General features: G+C 37.9%; 1 protein-coding gene across 17 annotated transcripts in view; it reads right to left on the reverse strand.

Moving 5' to 3' along the window:
* DLGAP1 (DLG associated protein 1) overlaps window positions 1-15610 on the reverse strand; it is a 1139806-nt gene that overhangs the window by 732744 nt on the left and 391452 nt on the right. For 15 of the 17 annotated variants that reach the window (XM_049901313.1, XM_049901319.1, XM_049901317.1 and 12 more), the window contains one exon: window positions 480-589. The gene's annotated coding sequence lies outside the window, so the exon portion shown is untranslated. The remainder of the gene's footprint in view (window positions 1-479; window positions 590-15610) is intronic. The other 2 variants (XM_049901321.1, XM_049901324.1) reach the window with 1 other exon arrangement.

Here is a 15610-nt window from a genome sequence, read left to right on the forward strand (position 1 = left end):
TTAAAGCAGTGGAAATTGTAGCATTGACTCAAATGTTTTCATTGCCCTTTTTAGCACACTTGGGCCATGTTGAACACGTCTGTGTTCCTGTGTCGATAACTTCAAATTTGTACGATACTCTAAGAGAAAAAATGGCACTATTCCATCTACTTCCGTTACTTCACACTTAACCTAAAGTACAACATTTTGGTCCACAGATTTATGAAATTCGTATTTGCCTTATAATCCACTCTACATTAATAACAGCAACACAGATTCAATACCTAAAACATGTCTGTTTCAGATTCTGTACAGGTAACTAACGACTGAAAAAATCAACCTTTAAGCTCAGCAGCCTGTTAACATGTCTGAAATTACTAGCTAGAAATATTTTCTATTCAAATATACCATGCTATAAAAAAAGAGAAATCATTTCCTATAGAGTAGCTCAAGAGGAAGGTGTAGGATTGTGCCATGTAGGGGAAAGGAGACAGTGTTACCTTTGAATATCAGTTTTCCATTTCTCTTGTTTCCAGAGCAGGGAAGGATCCAAACTTTACAGTTTTTTTAATATCTCCGAAGTCCTCGTGATATGTGCTGCTCAACTGTTCTGGAAAAAAACAATTCACAATGATTAGACAACCAGCCTGAAAGAAAAAGACACTTAAGAATGATATCCCTCAGAACCACCCTGACAGCCATTACATTCCATGATGTGAGAAAAGGGTTACATATAAAATTTACATGGCAGTGTTCCGTGTTTTCATGCTTTCCATAAGATAAAATCAACTACGGAAGGAAAAAAATAAAAACAACTTAGAATACTAGAGTTTGGGAGAAAAGTCTGGGCTGGAGTTTGCATAAAAGGCTTCTAGAAAATTTCCGGTATAGCATACATAATTGGGAGTATTCTTATTTTCACCTGTCACAGGCGATTATGTAGGGGTTAAACAAAATAATATATGTAAGGCATGGTGCCTGGTGCATAACAAGAGCTCAGTATATTTTAATTCCCTTCTTTTTTCTGCATTTATATTCAACTGTTTTTTCTTCTATTGACTATATTATAAGATAGAGCACATCTTATAAAAATCAATTTGCTGCAAGACATAATGAAAATCACACTTTAAATTCTGGCAGGCTTTTTAAAATATAAGGAAAATAATCTCCTGATAAAATATTAATAGTAGTGCTCAATAAGTCATGAGATGGAACTTTCAAGTAGGAAGGTAAATTTTGGTTTGGACAAGAACTGAAATAGCTAAAACAACAACACACAGAACAGAAATGAATCCATGGATCTAAAAAGTTATGCAACTTCTCTCAAATTCTAGGTTTTTTTGTTTGTTTTGTTTTGACACACATCTGATTTGTAAACTTGATCTCACACTTTCAGCAATGGTTTATAGTCCTTTGGGATGGAGAAAATGTAGAAATATGGGTGAAGTGACCATTCAAGCCACAGGCCTGTGTGTCCAGCTAAGGAAGTACATTCGCTGGAAGGCTGAGGAGCTCTGGAAATTCTGGAAAGAAATCTCTAAAGTGTGTAATTATACCTTTAAAAGAGGTTCCTTGTTTTATAAGTGCCTCTTCAACGGAAAAAATACTAAACCAAAAGCCATCTCAGTTCAAAGCCCGTTTTAGAGATGAAATGGCTTGTCTGAGGTCGGTCAGTCAGGGCAAGCGCAGGACGAGGCCCTAAATCTCCTCCCTCTCGGTATAATACTCGCCTTCTGCTCAACCCAGTTCTCTTAAAACTTGACCCAATTACCTTTTACCCAATAAGCAGCACCATTTCTTTGAAATCTCATATTTTATCTTAAGATTTTACTCAAATTTTACATCTGTTGCATAAAACAGCATGTTTTCTTGAATACAATGTTAGGCTATCTATCTGCCTCCTGGTCCCCTCATCTCTGCAGATCTTGGGGTAAAAATAAACTTCAGAACAAGGGCCATGTTTATCCTACAACTTCCTACATGTTTGAGATAGCATTATATCACACAATAAAAAAAAAGGAGAAATGCCCAAGTTCCACTTCGTTTGAAAAACACTTTGCTCATTTGTGTATTAGAAACTTTCAGGCAGGCCAGGTTCATGGGTGTTCAACCTGTATATTCACTCAGGGCCCTGGGGCCCTGCATTTTGTTTAATGCTGGGGCAATGGTGGCTCAAGTGGTAGAACTCTCACCTACAAAGTGGGAGGCCCAGGTTCCTTTGCAGCCAATGCACCTCAAGCACAGCCACCACCCATCTGGCAGTGGAGGCTTGCATGTTCCTATCATGCTGAACAGGTTTCAGGAGAGTTTCCAGACTAAGATGGGCCAGGAAGAAAACCCTGGTGACCTACTCACAAATATCAGCCAAGGAAAACCCTATGGCTCACAACAGTCCGATCCCATTGTTCATGGGGTGACCACGAGTCAGTGGCTGATGTTACCACAGCTAACAACAACCTCTTAGAACCAATGTTCTGAGCGAAGTCCACTGGGCAATGGGGGATGCAGGTGGGCAGAGAAGACACCTGCAGTGCACCTGCCCACAGCATTTCCTTGCTGCCTCATTCGCAGAGAGTGTTCCCGATAGCGAAATCTGGTCGACCCAGGATTCCTGGGAGTTGAGTGAGATTCAATGTGACTATCAGGTTAAGTGTGTTATGTCTACGACTAAGTAAGTAGAGGTGCTGCTAGTCTCAAGGGACTACACTTTCCCTTCAAACCAGAACTTGTTTCTGACTTAGAAATAAGACAACGGTGTTTCAAAAACAGCGACAATTTTTGCATAATTCTTCACTATCTCCCTGCATTAGCCAACCACTTATGCTCAAATGATAACACAGAAATAAGGGGAAAGATAGAGCCACTCATAGTTCCCTTTTTACTCAACAGTAAGCCCAAAGGAGAGAGTGTTGTAGAATCTGGATGTATCAAGAAGTGAAATAAAAACAGTTGAGTAGTTTTGTGCTGCATTTCCGTTGTTCTAGAACGAATGAAATACACATGCATGTGTTGTTGTCAGGTGCTGCCAAGTCAGCTCCAACTCACAGCGACCCTACGTACAACAGAACGAAACTGCCTGGCTCTGCGACATTCTCACAATCGTTGCTATGTCTGCGCCCACTGTTGCAGCCACTGTGTCAATCCATCACACTGAGGGTCTTGTACACATGAATGTACAAGCTGTAAAATACAAAATTGTGTGATTTTGGTGATTTTTTCATACAAGTTATATGTTCTTATATTTGCATTGTGCAGTACAAAGATGAATGGTAAAAGCCATGCTAATGATTTAAAGTTTTAGATTTTCTATGCTTGGAACAACATTAAACAGTAAAAAAAAAAAAAAATCTATGAAAAGTCAAGAAAGACTGTGGAAGAAAGTGAACAGTTTTATATTTTAGTTCCTTTGATGACCCTGTTTTCCTGCTTTTTGAGCCAGGAGCCTGCATTTTCATTTTGTACTGTGTACTGCAATTTTTGTAAGCAGTAACATTCACCCTATGACAATGGAGTGATACAGAATCTAGCGAGTACTTCAAGCATTACTGGCTTAGAGCTTTAGTGTTATAGACAGGATTTTGGAAACAGACTACCTACTTTTGGAAATCCCTGTGCAATTGCAACCTGAATTAATCTAGTCTCTTGTTCCTCAAATCTCCAAATTTCTCCCCTCCCCACCTTTGGTCATCTAACTGACTCTTTGGTCATCTAACCAAAGTTCTACATCCAAGCCAACCCACCTGAGAAGTCCCCTAATTTTTAAATTTTTCCTCCATCCAAAACTGTCAAACATTCTGGGAAAGACAGAAAAGTCAGTGATAATAATTTACTTCAAGGTGGGAAAAATGAAGATATCTAACCCTTTCCCAAGGGTTACTTGTATTTTAAAGAAGCGCTTATTAAACTCAAATGATTTTAAGGTGTAATAAACAACTTTTAAAGGGAGAAACTTTCTATTACTCTCTTCTACCCCAACCCCACTGGAAAGAATGGGTGGTCGCCTATTTCTGAACACTGCACATGATTCAAAACAAAAATGAGTAATGTGTGCTGAAACATAACCAATCTTTTTCCAGTCAACCAAAAAGGTTCTCTCAATCATGACATATTCCAGTTCATTTCATGGAATATATTTTTTTAAAGGTCCCCCAAAATATAAAGGTCCCCAAAAATATAAAGGTCCCCAAAAAGAAATGTACTTAAAAAGTACGCTGCTATCTGCAAATTCAGCCTCCATTTCATTATTTTCTCATACAGTGAAACCTGAGAGGGCCAGAACTGCATGAGACTGCCTTGTTTTTCCAGGTCTTGTAAGTTTTCTGCCTTTGACAGGGTGCAGCCTTATCACTTTTCTATCTCTCTCAGTGCAAAATGTTTGAGTTTTCCTTCTCTGACAGGTTTCTGCCTTACACAGGTCCTGGCTTTCACAGGTTTTACTGTATTTGACCTGTGTTCCTTCTGTCTGTCCTTTTATCTTAGTCAGCGGCAGAATCGCAGCTTCAGGAGTTTGGCTACAAGACTCTCCATGCAGAAATGTTGAGGTACTGCCCCCTACACCAACGCACTTCTCTGCTAACAAGATGATTTGGGGCTCCTGAGTGAACAGAAGGTGTGTAATGACTCACTGTGTATCACAACTGTTGCGTGTTACAAAAAAGGACTAACAATCTATTTACAACCTTTAGAGCACTATTTACCACTATCTGTTAATCCATGTGGCAGAAGATTAAAAGATCCTTTTCCCAGGGCAGATTTCTTGGTTAAAAGGAATGATCGTCTCCCTCAAACAGGAATAAATTGGAAACTCTGTAATATTTATTTTCAGTGACTTAAGCAGAAGCTACAAGGTCTTGCGACTACACAGTATTTATTTCCTAAAACCTCAAAGAGTTTAGTATGTTTACAAGTAGCTTCCAAAAAACAAAATGAAAAAAAACACTAGACTGTCATACTCCATCCTGACTGAATTCCCATTGTTTCTCGTCACTCACTGGACTGATTGCCTTCTGCATGTCTTGTCAATTTTCTCTGGGCTCTGGATTAGTTCAATGGACACAATTAAGAATAGCTACATTTTTCAAGTGTTTATTATGTGCCAGACATTGTTCTAAGCACACTGCATGGATTGTTTCATTTAAAATTGGCAATAACTCTATGCTATTATTATGACCATTTTACAGATGAGGAAACAGACTCAGAGATGTTAAGAAACTGACCAAATGATTATGGCTGATTAAGTGAACATGTCACTCTACAAACCTAGGTAGTTTGCTCTCAGCCACGCACTCAACCACTACTATATTTCACCTTCCAGTATTTGCTGCAAGCCAAATACACAGATTTACTTTTTATGAATTCATTTTCACTTACCTAATTCCTTTATAGCAGCCTGGTTGTAAGGATTTCAAAGCTTACCATGTCCTAGGTACTTCAAATGAATTACTTCATTTAGATATTATTATCATTATCCCATTTTACAAATGCCAAAATTGAGGAACAAAGGGATTAAGTTACTTGGCTAAGGTCTTAGAAAACTGTGGAGCCTGGATTTAAACCTGGTTCTTTCTATCATTGTGATACATTTTAATCTTCAGGGTTGGGTTTAGTTTTCCTTATTCTTAAAAATCAATTTTCCATGCCAAAATATAGAAAAGCCTTAATTTTTTTTTAAATCAAGTTGGTTATTAGTTCAACTGTTAGAGCCAAATTTTTAGTTGCCAAAGAGACCAAAATCTTAGTTCCAAGCCTGCATATGCCAACTGGCAATGCTGGTTCTCTGGCCACAAACAGGAACTCTATTCTCAGCCAGCCTCTTCCCAAATGCATGCTGCTAATTGTGAATGAGTGAGTTACACATTTTTAAACTTGGACTGGACTTTACCATTCATCAAATCTAAGTTCTTCTTTTCATAGAAAAGACACAGAGATATTAAGTGCCATATTTGACCTCACACTGCAAATTAGAATCAGAGCTGGTTTAATAATTTAGCTTTCCTGACACTAATGTGGGGTCTTCATCCCATACTACAAAGGCAGCCTATAGTAACTATTTTTTAACAGCGCCTTTAAAAATGTATGGATTCAACACATTTTGTGTGCTGGGTACTATGTGCCAGACACTGTACGAGGTGCTGGGGAGAGGGCTGTAACAAAGAGAAAAATGCCTGCTCTCATGAAGCTTTATGCTTTTGTTTGCAATGATACAAGGTGATTCATTTTTAAATTATAAGATGTTATACGTACTTAAGTTACTTTGAAATTTATCACTCACAGAAAAATGATTATTTAAAAAAGCACTGGCTTGAAATATGGAAGATCCAAAGCTACAATGTCTCATAGAAGAAAGATCTTATTATTATACCTACAGTCTTGTACATATAACAGAAGTCAATAATTACACTGGGTATCAATAAATAGGGACAGGATTGGTTATGTGGTAACAAATAAAATGTGCAGAAAATAAGGTCCCTGTTCTCAAGAAGCTTAAGAATGAAGTGAGTTATGTAAGAAAAAAGGACAGCATTCCTCCCTCAAAATAAACATTTTTAAGAAAATCCATAACATTTTAAAATTATCTTTTACTCTGTAATAATTAAAAATCATTCTCTGTAGCCACTGAGCCAAGTCATTTATAACTATAATTGAGTAAATAATCTGAAATCCCCAAGCTCCTGTTAAATTTTCTGAAATTGATCTACTTAAAGTCTTTTTAGAAGTCTTATTTTAAATCAGCTTGTCCAGTAGCAGAGAAATAACAATAATAAATGTAAATTTATCCCTAAATCGATACAAAAACTCCTCTTACGGCCAATAATTACTGTGATGACATGACAAAATCAAGCTCTTGGTCACAAAGGATGACTGTGTTTGCTACTAGTCTGAGTGGAAACAGCCACCCTAAAGCTATCTAATAATGCAAAACAAAAAGCCCTGCTGTTAAAATACTATATTAACCATATTCAGGAGGCAGGGCCAAGGTGGCAAATTAGCCAGATGCTTCCTGCGAATGCTCTTACAACAAAGACCTGAAAAAACAAATGAAATGATTATATTTCTGACAAACTAGGAGCCTTGATCCTCAAAGACAAAGTTAGAAAATGGACTGAGTGGGAGGGAGAGGGAGAGTCGGTTCAGAAGCAGAGAGGAGTTACCAGACCTGACACACTGGGATCCCTCAGGCACCATTCCCGGGAGTGGCTGCAGTGGGCTGGTAGTAGGGTGCAGCCACAGTTTCTGCAGGGAGAAGCTGCCAGCCGCAAAGGCCACTCGCACTTCCAGAACCAGAGAAGAACAGCGCTCGTGGCAAAAGCTAAGTATTGCATATATTCTACCACGCCCCCAGGCCCCTAGCTGGCTTCAGTGGCTGTGGATTTCCCTGGGCCTGAGATAGGCCCTGTTGAGCACCTGGAGCCATCCTCTCAGCCTTGGAGAAAGAATAAATTCGCAATTGGGGGAAAAGATAATTTGCCAGCTCCATTAACTTTTTTTTTTTTTTTTCTACTAACCAGAGGAGCTCAGGACAGAAGCGGCTCCTGTCCAGGCATAAATGGTCCATGGACTTTGAATACCTTTCCCCCCTGCATGGATCTGTGTGGGCCTATTTCATAAGAATAGGCCCTTGTTGGCAGACTACAACAGTTTTAGCTGTGCAGTGGAGAGGTGGGTGTTTCATGTTTGACACCGCTTTGCCTATTAAGCAGGGTCCTCCTCACCTACACACATCAGGGGCCTAAGGACTGGTGGCTCCACTCAGGTCACCCAGCCACCTGCGACAGGAGTCCAAGGATAACTGGTACCTCCCAGTCCTTACAACCAAAAACACTGGGTGCCCATGGTCTGTCTGCAGAACCCACCCACCAGTATGCTGTAGGAAAGACGGACGTGCATTCCGCAGAGGCACTTGAGGGATGATTCTCACCCCCCTGCCTTGTCCAAAATGTGACCCCCTGCTGCAAACACATACCGTACCTACACCAATCACCCCGCCCCTCTAAGACTGTAGGACAGAGCTTGTACCACGCACTTGATGATCATCTACCTGGACACCTGAGCTGAAATCATACAAGTGAACTCACTCTTTGACTGATACACCTGATAACAGCTCTAGTCATCTGGGGACAGGAGCTAGGATACAGTGAGGAAACATATAATAAACTAATATAATAACTTATAGATTGCTCGGAGACAACAGTCAGTATCAAGTCACATAAAGAAACAGACCACGATTGCCTCAACAAGCTCTCAAAACAAAGAATCAATGAATCTTCTGGATGAAGGTGCCTTCCTGGAATTACCATAGGAAAAAATCATAAGATTAATATACAGAACCCATCAAGACATCAGGAAGGAAATCAGGCATATGCAGAACAAGCCAAGGAATACACAGATAAAGCAGTTGAAGAAATTCAAAAGGTTATTCAGGAACACAATGAAAAATTTAATAAGATGAAAGAATCCATAGAGAGACAAAATTCAAAAATTCAGAAGATTAACAATAAAATTACAGAAGTAGACAACTCAATAGAAAGCCAGAGGAGAAGAAGTGAGCAAGTGGAAGGCAGAATTTGTGAACCTGAAGATAAAGCACTTGGCACCAATATATATGAAGGAAAATCAGATGAAAGAACTTAAAAAAATGAAGAAACCTTAAGAATCATGTGGGACTCTATCAAGAGAAATAATCTATGAGTGATTGGAATACCAGAACAGGGAGGGATAACAGAAAATACAGACAGAATTGTTGAAGATTTGCCGGCAGGAAACTTCCCTCATGTCGTGAAAGATGAGAAGATATCTATCCAAGATGCACATTAAACTCCAAGTAAGGCAAATTCTAAGAGAAAGTCACCAAGATGTATTATAATCAAAGTTGCCAAAAACCAAAGATTGACAATTTTAAGAGCAGCTAGGGATAAACAAAAAGTCACCTACAAAGGAGAATCAATAAGAATAAGCTTCGATTACTTGGAAGAAACCATGCAGTCAAGAAAGCAATGGGATGACGTATATAAAGTATTGATGGAAAACAATTCCTAGCCAAGAATCATATACCCAGCAAAACATTCAAATATGAAGGTGAAATTAGGACATTTCCAGATAAACAGAAATTTAGGGAATTTGTAAAAACCACACAAAAACTACAAGAAATACCAAAGGGAGTTCTTTGGTTAGAAAATCAATAATATCAGGTACCCACCCATGGCTAGAACACTAGACAGAGCAACCAGATGTCAACCCTGACAGGGAAATCACAAAAATAAATCAAGCTTTAAAAAAAAAAATGCTCAAAACAGGAAAATGGTGATGCTACCATGTAAAAGAAGACAACATTAAAACAATAAAGAGGGACTAAGAAATGTCATAAATCTTTCACATGGAGAGGAAGACAGGACGATATAAAGAAATAAAAGTTAGGTTTAAATTTAGAAAAATAGAGGTAAATATTAACCACAAAGGAGACAAACTATCCTACAGATCAAAACAAAATACAAGACAAAAAATACAGACTCAGCAGAAACAAAACCAACAAAAACAAATACGAGGAAAAGGTGATATATAAACTACTCAGCACAAAAAATTAAGTGGGAAAAAGAAACTGTGAACAACACACACACAAAATAACATCAAAATGACATCACTAAACTCATACCTATCCATACTTACGCTGAATATAAATGGACTAAATGCACCAATAAAGAGACAAAGAGTGGCAGAATGGATTAAAAAACACGATCCATCTGCATGCTGCCTACAAGAGACACACCTTAGGCTTAGAGACACAAACAAACCAAAACTCAAAGGATGGAAAAAAAATACATCAAGCAAACAACAATCAAAAAAGAGCAGGAGTGGCAATATTAATTTCTGACAAAATGGACTTTAAAGTTAAACTACCACAAAGGATAAGGAAGGACACTATATAATGATTAAAGGGACAACATACCAGGAGGAACATTTATTCACCCAGTGACAGGGCTCCAAGATACATAAAACAAACTATCGCCATTGAAAAGTGAGATAGACAGCTCCACAATTATAGTAGGAGACTTCAACACACCACTTTCGGTGAAGGATAGGACATCCAGAAAGAAGCTCAATAAAGACACGGAAGATCTAAATGCCACAATCAACCAACTTGACCTCATAGGCATATACAGACCCCTCCACCCGAGCAGTCAAGTATACTTTCTTTTCTAGTTCACATCGAATATTTTCTAGAATAGACCACATATTAGGTCATAAAGCAAGCCTCAGCAGACTCGAATACATTGAAATATTACAAAGCATCTTCTCTAATCATAAGGCCATAAAGGTATAAATTAATAACAGAAAAAGCACAGAAAAGAAATCAAACCCTTGGACACTGAGCAATACCCTGCTCAAAAAAGACTGGGTTATAGAAGACATTAAGGATGGAATAAAGACAATGAATAGAAGAGATGGAATAAAGAGAATGATGGAATAATGAGAATGAAAACACTTCCTATTAGAACCCTTGGGACACAGCAAAAGCAGTGCTCAGAGGTCAATTTATATCAATAAATGCACACATCCAAAAAGAAGAAAGGGCCAAAATCAAAGAACTATCCCTACAATGTGAACAAATAGAAAGAGAGCAACTAAAGAAATCCTCAGTCACCAGAAGAAAGTAAATAACAAAGATTAGAGCAGAATTAAATGAAATAGTAAACAGAAAAACAATTGAAAGAATTAACAAAAACAAAAGCTGGTTCTTTGAAAAAATTAACAAAATTGATAAACCATTGGCCAAACTGACAAAAGAAAAACAGGAGAGGAAGCAAATAACCCGAATAAGAAATGAGATGGGCAATATTACAACAGACCCAACTGGAACTAAAAGACTCATATCAGATTACAATGAAAAACTGTACTCTAACAAATTCGAAAACCTAGAAGAAATGGATGAATTCCTAGAAACACACTACTTACCTAAACTAACACAGACAGAGGTAGAACAACTAAATAGACCCATAACAAAAGAAGAGGTTGAAAAGGTAATCAAAAAACTCCCCGCCCCCCCCCCCCCCAAAAAGGCCCTGGCCCGGGTGGCTTCACAGCAGAGTTCTAACAAACATTCAAAGAAGTGTTAACACCACTACTAGTAACAGTATTACAGAGCATAGAAAAGGGCAGAATACTCTCAAACTCATCCTATGAAGCCAACATATGCCTGATACCAACACCAGGTAAAGATACCACAAAAAAAGATAATTACAGACCTATATCCTTCATGAGCTTAGATGCAAAAATCATCAACAAAATTCTAGCCAATAGCACTTAACAACATATCAAAAAAATAATTCACCATGACCAAGTGGGATTCATACCAGGTATGCAGGGATTGTTCAACATTACAAAAACAATTAATGTAATCCATCATATAAAAAAAAACAAGAATCACATGATTCTATCAATTCATGCAGAAAAGGCATTTGACAAAGTTCAACACCCATTCATGAGAAAAACTCTCAGCAAAATAGGAATAGAAGGAAAATTCCTCAGCATAATAAAGGGCATTATACAAAGCCAATAGCCAACATTATCCTAAATGAAGAGTCTGAAAGCATTCCCCTTGAGATTGGGAACCTGACAAGGATACCCTTTATCACCTCTCCTATTCAACATTGTGCTGGAGGTCCCAACCACAGCAATTAGATAAAGAAATAAAGGGCATTCAGATTGGCAAGGAAGAAGTAAAAGTATCTCTATTTGCAAATGACATAATCTTATACACAGAAAACCCTAAGGAATCCTCAAGAAAACTACTGAAACTAATAGAAGAGTTTATCAGAGTATCATGATACAAGATAAACATACAAAAATCAGTTGGATTCCTCTACACCAACAAAAAGAACATCCAAGAAGAAATCACCAAATCTATACCACTTACAGTAGCCCCCAGAAGATAAAATACTTAGGAAGAAATCTTACCAGAGATGTAAAAGATTTATACAAAGAAAACTACAAAACACTTCTGCAAGAAACCAAAAGAGACCTAAATAATTGGAAAAATATACCTTGCTCATGGGTAGGAAGACTTAACATTGTAAAAATGTCTGTTCTACCAAAAGCGATCTATAGATACAATGCAATTTTGATCTAAATTCCAACGAAACTTTTTAATGCGATGGACAAATAAATCACCAACTTCATATGGAAGGGAAAGACACCCTGGATAAGTAAAGCATTACTGAAAAAGAAGAACAAAGTGGGAGGTCTCACTCTACCTGGTTTTAGAATGTATTATACCGCCACAGTAGTCAAAACAGCCTGGTGCTGGTACAATAACAGATACATAGACCAATGGAACAGAATTGAGAATCCAGGCATAAATCCATCCACATATGAGCAGCTGATATTTGACAAAGGCCCCAAAACAGTTAAATAGGGAAAAGACAGTCTTTTGAACAAATGGTGCTGGCGTAACTGGATACCCATCTGCAAAAAAATGAAATAAGACCCATACCTCACACCATGCACAAAAACTAACTCAAAATGGATAAAAGACCTTAATATAAAATCTAAAACGATAAAGATTATGGAAGAAAAAATAGGGGCAACGTTAGGAGCCCTAAAACATGGCATAAACAGTATACAAAACATTACTAACAATGCAGAAGAAAAACTAGGTAACCAGGAAAAAAAAAAAACAATGCAGAAGAAAAACTAGGTAACCAACTAAGTTGGTACCAGGAGCTCCTAAAAATCAAACACCTATGCTCATCCAAAGACTTCATCAAAAGAGTAAAAAGATAACCAACAGACTGGGAAAAAGTTTTTAGCTATGACATCTCCGATCAGGGTCTCATCTCTAAAATCTACATGATGCTGCAAAAACTCAACTACAAAAAGACAAATAACCCAATTAAAAAATGGGCAAAACATACAAATAGACATTTCACTACAGAAGACATTCAGGTAGCTAACAGATACATGCAGGAAATGTCCACGATCATTAGCCATTAGAGAAACGCAGATCAAAACTACAATGAGATTCCATCTCGCTCCAACAAGGCTGTCATTAATCCAAAAAACACAAAATAATAAATGTTGGAGAGGTTGTGGAGAGACTGGAACACTTATACACTACTGGTGGGAATGTAAAATGGTACAACCACTTTGGAAATATATTTGGCTCTTCCTTAAAAAGCTAGAATTAGAACTACCATAAGATCCAGGAATCCCACTCCTTGGGATATATCCTAGAGAAATAAGAACCTTTACATGAACAGACATATGCACACACATGTTCACTGCAGCACTGTTTACAATAGCAAAAAGATGGAAGAAACAAAGGTGCTCATCAATGGATGAATGGATAAACAAATTATGGTATATTCACACAATGGAATCCAAAAAAAAAAAAAAAAAACCCACACATCGATAAAGAGCAATGATGAATCTGTGAAACCTTCATACCTCAACAACCTTTCATAATTTGGAGGAATCTGGAAGGCATTATGCTGAGTGAAATTAGTCAGCTGCAAAAGGACAAATATTGTATAAGACCACTATTATAATAACTGGAGAAATAATTTAAACAGAGAAGAAAATATTCTTTGCTGGTTATGAGAGGGAGGAGGGAGGGAGGGAGAGGGGTTTTCACTAATTAGATAGTAGATAAGACCTACTCTAGGTGAAGGGAAAGACAACACACAATACAGGAGAGGTCAGCACAACTGGACTCAACGAAACACAAAGAAGTTTCCTGAAAAAACTGAACACTTCAAAGGCCACTGTAGCAGGGGCGGGGGTGGGGGACCATGGTTTCAGGGAACATCTAAATAAATTGGCATAATAAAATCTATTAGGAAAACATTCTGCATCCCACTTTGGAGTGTGGAGTCTGGGGTCTTAAACTCTAGCAAGTGGCCACCTAGGATGCATCAATTGGTCTCAACCTACCTGGAGCAAAGGAGAATGAAGAACACCAAGGACACAAGGTAATTATGAGCCCAAGAGACAGAAACGGCTACATAAACCAGAGACTATATTAGCTGAAGACAAGAAGAACTAGATGGTGACCAGCTACAACCGATGATTGCCCTGACAGGGAACACAACAGAGAACCCCTGAGGGAGCAGGAAATCAGTGGGATGCAGACCCCAAATTCTGGTAAAAAGACCAGACTTAATGGTCTGACTGAGACTAGAAAGACCCCGGTGGTCATGGTCTCCAAGCCTTCTGTTAGCCCAAGACAGGAACCATTCTCAAAGCCAACTCTTCATTCAGGGATTGGATTGGATAGGATAATGGGATAGAAAATGATGCTGGTGAAGAATGAGCTTCTTGGATCAAGTAGACACATGAGACTATGTTGGCGTCTCCTATATGGAGGGGAGATGAGGGGGCAGAGGGGGTCAGAAGCTGGCAGAATGGACATAAAAAGAGAGAGTGGAGGGAAGGAGTGTGCTATCTCATTAGGGGGAGAGGAATTAGGAGTATATAGCATAGTGTATATAAATTTTTGTATGAGAGACTGACTTGATTTGTAAACTTCCACTTAAAACACAATAAAAATTTTTAAAAACATATTCATTAATTAATATTTTGTCATGTTACTATATACCATTATTTGCAATAACCAGATAAAAAATATTGTGTGTTTTGAGCTAATAATGAAGTATGCTTTAGTGACTTCCCAAATGATAAATGCTTCAGTCTGGCTCTCCAGTGTGTCTGAGGTCACGTCCCCTGATGATTCTGCCATTGAGGAAAAATGCAGAAACATCTTGACCAATGTCCAGCAAGAGAAAGGCATGAAAAGCCAAGATACAATTTATTGTTACAAATTTATGACCATTCACCTTTGCTCAAAAGCTTTCAAAAGATGCCGAGGATACATCTTCTAATACACATATACCCACTCTTGAGAAAGTGTATTCTAATTTATCATGAATTTCTTATCTGCTAATTCTGAGGAGAGATTATACAAGTCTTTGCCTTCACAAAATCTCCTGAATGGCAGCTGTTAGAGAAAAACCCAAAGAATAAGCAATTACAGTTAAACTTCCTTGTATTATTCATACCCCTTAGTATTCCCACAGTGCCTTTACAATAGCTACTGAACAAAGTTTCAAGCTAAACCATGTGAAAGCACGTCATAAACTGTAGGGTGCCAGAATAATGGTGTTTGTTGTAATTTCTATAGTTCCCTCATGGTTCACATGGGCAGCACGTTTAACAGAAGTTGTGCAAATATTCCCACTGACATCACAATAAAATGTCTGCAAAATAGAGGGGATTATGCTAGATGATATTGTAATTAGTTGAGGTAGTCTATTCCAGAGGCAAAAGCTAAGCCTAACAGTGTGGATGCCTGACAAAATAAAAGATTTAAAGAAACCACAAGGTCTCCTAGCTTAATAGACAAAATATCCAGGATACAACAAAAAATCTGCCATCATACCAAGAATTAAGAAAGTTATAACGTGAATAAGAAGACTACCAACTGATGTCAACATCGATATGAAACATGTGGATGAATTATCTGACAAGAATTTTAAACAGCCATCATGATAGTGTGTCAATGAAAAAAAAAAGAAAATCTTGGTAAAGAAACAGAAGTTTAAAAAATAACCAAATGGAAATTATGGAACTAAAAATACAA

The sequence above is a fragment of the Elephas maximus genome, chromosome 11 (assembly GCF_024166365.1).
Source record: "Elephas maximus indicus isolate mEleMax1 chromosome 11, mEleMax1 primary haplotype, whole genome shotgun sequence".
Lineage (NCBI taxonomy): Eukaryota > Metazoa > Chordata > Mammalia > Proboscidea > Elephantidae > Elephas > Elephas maximus.